Source organism: Galeopterus variegatus, unplaced genomic scaffold, assembly GCF_000696425.1.
Source record: "Galeopterus variegatus unplaced genomic scaffold, G_variegatus-3.0.2 Scaffold4944, whole genome shotgun sequence".
NCBI lineage: Eukaryota > Metazoa > Chordata > Mammalia > Dermoptera > Cynocephalidae > Galeopterus > Galeopterus variegatus.
Genome location: NW_007731055.1, coordinates 84,428 through 89,775, shown reverse-complemented (window position 1 = coordinate 89,775; position 5,348 = coordinate 84,428).

Genomic DNA, 5,348 nt, shown 5'->3' with positions numbered 1-5,348 from the left:
GGCTGGAGTCCAGGGGGCTGGGAAGACTGGTAGGTGCCTATTATATCTAGAGCTCCTTTTGCATGATCACACATGATCTCATTTTTTATCTTTACGAATCCCTAGGAGGTAGAGATAATTATCCCCACTTTACAGATAACTGAGGCTCAGAGAAGTTAAGCGACTCCCACCCCCACCCCCAAGGTCATTCAGCTTGTGGAACTGCAGGGACAGAATTTGAACCCAGGCTCATTCCAGGCTTGCTCTACTAGATATAAATTTTAATTCTAAAGCCTAGAGGACAGCATTCAAACTGAGGAAATCTGGTAAGTTAGCTTTTCTTATTTGTGTTTTAAAATTTTATTTATGAAACAAAAAAGGAAAAAACAACAAAAAATTATTTATGTACTTGATTTAAAACATAGATAAGACAGTCTCATGGAACGACAATCTAGAAGTATAAAAGGGTTCAAAACAAAATCTTCCCTTCCACTGTGACTATTTTCATTTTTATTTTTATTTTGTTTTATTTATTTTTTAAGATGGTAAGCCAGACTTTATTCTAGGGGAGGTATAGGGACGACTGCAGTGGGGTTTTGCAGTGGGGGAGAGAGAACAGACTCAACTCCCCCACTATGACCTTTTTTTAAAGGTTGGGAGAAGCACGCTTTTAAAACTGGAGGAATGTAACTTTATAAACTTTGGTTGCATAGGTAAAATTTTTATTTCAACTGGTAGAATTCTTTGGCCCTGGGAGCACTGACAGTTTTTAAAAAATGAACCCAAGAGCATAAAAATACTTGGCTTTCTCCCTGTTTCTGCCTTTTAAAATTAAAAATATATATAAATGTCAGAGGTGGAATTTAATATCCATCTTTAGAAAACAAAGGACGTCCAAGTACATAACCACGTAAAAAGATAGGATATTTCCTCCCCTGGAAATAATGATTTTAACAGCATTTGCTTGGGGTCAATAAAGGACAGAGAAACTGATGGAATAGTCAATTCCTCCCGTCTTATTAATCGTCAAGTCGGAAGGAAAACAGTTATCTGATGCCAGTCCTGAGGCAGGAAGCCTTTCTTCCATCTCTCTCTCTCTCTTTCTCTCTTCTTTCTTTCTTTTTCTTTCCTTCTTCTTTTCCCTTCCCTCTTTCTCTCTTTTTCTCTCCCTCTCTCTTTTTCCTTCCTTCCTTCCTTCTTTCTGTCTCTCCTTCCCTCCCTCCTTTGTTTCTTTCCCTCGTGACTTCATTTTCCAGCAGTGATTCTGATTACCTAGATGGGAATAACTCCTTCATACACGACCTCCACCACGTCATCCTCCCTTTCCAGGGGTCCTCCAGAGGCTCTTTTTCATGGAAAGGATACAATGGAATCCCTGGCTCCCCCTCCAAAGCCTCTCTGCTATGGCTCCTCAGCCTGGCCCCTCTCTCCCTCCAGGCTGCCCCATGTCCCCCTGCACGGACCTGGCTCTCGTGCCTTCCACACCTCGGTAGCTCCCCCTGCCTGGTGCCCCTTCCAAGGGCTCTCTGCTCCCGCCAACTTCCTCCTAGACTCTGTTCTCACGTGCCCCTTCTGCTTTTCCTGACTAACCAACCCTACCACTTCTGGTAGCTTCTTTAAAACACCTTCCACTTGGGACTTGGGAGTTTCCCCCACCTGTCTGGTGCTGAGGAGCCAGTCAGAGAGTTGGGAATGAATCCTAGCTCGGAAAACCCCAACTCTGTGCTCGTGAGGAAGTCAGTCCTCATCTGGATCTCATTTCCTCTCTGTAAATCAGGGGCTGGGGCTGATCACCTCTCGGGGCTCCAGGGCTGTGTGTTTTTCTGGGTCTGTGGACATTTAACGTGTCCTTCATCTAGTTTTCTATGAGAAGGACTCATCAAACTTGGAGGTCTTTGATTCCTCCCCTTTACCCTTTACCCTTAATAACATTTCTGTTCCCCACCAAGGTCACAAGGAGACAATTTTCCCTGCAAAATGCACAACTTCCAGATGTGCATTTCAAACCCTGCCTGGCAGAGGCCACCTCACCTCGGTGTTTCTGACATGAAGAATCTGATGAAGAAAGAGACCTTGTCAGAAAGAGGAACATAGAGTGAGGGGGACTGGAGGCTGGCTGCAAAGTGCACCTGCGAAGTGCAAATTCCAGAAATGTAAGAGGTGATTATGTCTGACATGAAGAATCTGATGAAGAAAGAGACCTTGTCAGAAAGAGGAACATAGAGTGAGGGTGACTGGAGGCTGGCTGCAAAGTGCACCTGCGAAGTGCAAATTCCAGAAATGTAAGAGGTGATTATGCGAGTCATCAGGGAGGGTCTACCCCTCATCAGGCCCAGGGTGAGGTAAACAGAATGAACTAGAGGTGCCCCCACCCTCAAGTGGCTACACATCTAGATGAGGTAGGCACGTCAAGAATCTCAGGATATGTTCTCCATTCGTTCATGCACCCGTTCCTCCATCCGGTCAACACGTTTATTTCTCCTGTGTGCCAGGCTCCTGTTATGTACTGGGATGCATCGTGCCAAGTCAGATGTGGCCATTGGCTTGTGGGACATGCTACTAAACAAAAAGCTATGGTTGTACAGTTGTGATAAGTGGCATGCAGGGGACATACAGGGACCCCGACCCAATGACATTTCATCTAGGACTTTAGTCAGGTACAAAAATGGAGGAAGAATATTTATCTTTTCCTGTTTATTTGCGAGAGTTCCTTACATATTCTGGATACCAATCCTTTGTTGGTTATCCAGGTTGCAAATACCTTCTCTCAATGTCTGAGTTTGTCTTTTCTGAATGTTTAGCATTTTATTTTATTTTATTATCTTTGTTTAGCATTTTGATGTAGTCAAACTTATCTGTATTTTTTTATGGTCAGTGCTGTGTGGGTGTGGCTGTGTGTTTAAATACACACTTACCTCTTCTGCGGTATAAAGATATTTTCCTCTAAAGGTTTTAATGTTTCTCTTTTCCTTTATGCAATTTACCCATCTATTACATTGTGTGTGTGTGTGTGTGTGTGTGTGTGTGTGTGTGTGTGTGTGTGTGTGTATTAGGAATCTAATCTTATTTTAGTTTTTTGCATGGATAACCAATTGTCCAGCAACAACTTTTAAATTGGGGTAAAACTTATATAACATAAAATTCTAAATTTAAAATGGTTAAGCCATTCTAAAGTGTACAATTCAGTGAGTGTTCACCTGACCCACCCTTCCTCCCCATGAATTTTTTAACCTTACATTTCTGTGAGGTTCCTGTGACTCCAAAGCCGTTTCCATGAAATTACCTCATTTTGATTTTACTTGTCTCACAAACTAGTCATCTTACTTTCATTTTGCATATGAGTTAAATGAATCTCAGAGGAAAGCGACTCATCTAAGGCCTTAAACTGAGAACTCCTGACCCCAAACCCAACATATGTGATCTTTAAGGTGGTTTCCAGCTCAGACATTCACTCAGTAGAATTGCTAGTTCAACTTGAACTATATGGCTTCTCTCAAAGGGAAAAAAAGAAAAAAAAAAAAAAAAAAGCCTAACAGCCACACAGTGTTGACTTACATTATTTCTATTTTTACTGAAATAGGTATAAACCTAAATTTAAGCATGAACTTCTCATGCTTATACCTCTATGCACCAAACCAAATCTTCAAAGCAAAAAAAAAAAAAAAAACCCACAAAACCAATAAAAAAAAATTCAAATCAACAGCGTTAAATTAAGTGATTGATGAAACCTCTCACTTTGGGTTTAAGAGTAGTGGGGCAATGTTTTGGTGTGTTTTATGTTTCCTGCGCCATCATCTTTTGATTTTGAGCATGATAGTTCATCATGTGAGCCACTGTTATATTCACTATCATTGTTTTCTTAAAAAAAGAAAATAACATTACCATCCGGTTTGATGGGCCGGGCAATTTAAACAATGAGTTCTCAAATGCAATAATGAAAAGTGGGAAATAATGAACTTGGTGTGACGACGCCCATTGCATACTTGCTGGGGTGCTCACTACTGATGGACTGTTACAAATATGTTCACAAAAGACAATAATGGTGCAATTTATCCTCTAGCAAAGGGCCCATTGTGCTGGCAGCCGTGGAGTTCCTCATTCCCTGCCTGGGGCTTATGATTCAATTCTCCCACCACCATACTCCACTGGATCCATTCCTCTAGCAAAGGGCCCATTGTGCTGGCAGCCGTGGAGTTCCTCATTCCCTGCCTGGGGCTGATGATTCAATTCTCCCACCACCATACTCCACTGGATCCATCAGGAAACTCCAACCTCCCAAACTCTCTGGTGTCACCTGGCCCAGCTGTAGGCTCTGTGCATCCTTCAAGTCCCTTCTCATTATTATGAGACAATTAAAATTAAACATCATGCCCATGCTCTGTGCCATTTTCATGATGTCAAATTACAGTTCCAATGTATTCAGTTATTTAAGAAGCGAATTTCTTAGTTTATGAAAATGATGCTCAATGGCAAATGAACCCGGCAAAAGGAAGTTTTCCTTTCCCACTGGTAAAACATGTAGATCCGATATGAGACCAAGGGTGGGAGTGAGATGACTCTGACATGACCACCGTGTCACCAATGTGGGACAAGCTGGCCGACCACAGCCTGATGTGCCTCTATCACCTCACCAGAAGTGAATCACTGTCACTCTGGGCACAGAAGCACAAACTCTAAAATAGAATTTTTGGGGTTCTAGTAGGGAACCCCAGCGGCTGTGTAGTGCCCCGTTTGAGAAACTCTGGGCTCGGAGATCACCAGGTGTGTGAACAAGCACGCGCAGGCCCTGCACTAGGTGCCCAGTGACCAGCCCCTCACTTCGGATCTCAGGACTTGAGCGGGCTCTGGCAAGAGGACCCCAGCCAGCTGGCCTGTCCCTGCCTACGTTTGCTCTCGTCCGTCCCCGGGAAGCACATGGTGGATCAGGCCTCCCGGGCGGGCGCTGGGCTTCCCCGGTGTTTGGCGGCGGGCCAGGGCGCCGAGGTCCCTCCCTGCAGCACAGGGTGACAGACCCCACCCCACGCTCCAGTGCCCCGGCTCCCTCTCCAGCCACCGCCGCCGCCACCACCACGTGCAGGCCCCCAAAGGCCATAGAGGCCCCGCGGCCCTCCCCAGGGATTTTATTTTCTTTTTTGCTGGTTTCAGGCTTTTTTCTGCCTGAGTGAAAAATGAAACAAACACCCCCTCCCCCACGCCCCACCACACTGACACACACACACGCATTGTCACTCGCGCACTCGCGCGGCCGGCCTCCCAGCGCTGTGTGTCCGGGGCGGGGACGGGCTTGGCACCCACAGCCGCGGCCGGCGGGGGCAGAGCGGGTAGCGCGCCTCCCGCTGTCCAGCGCTCGCGGGTCCCTCGCGCCGCCG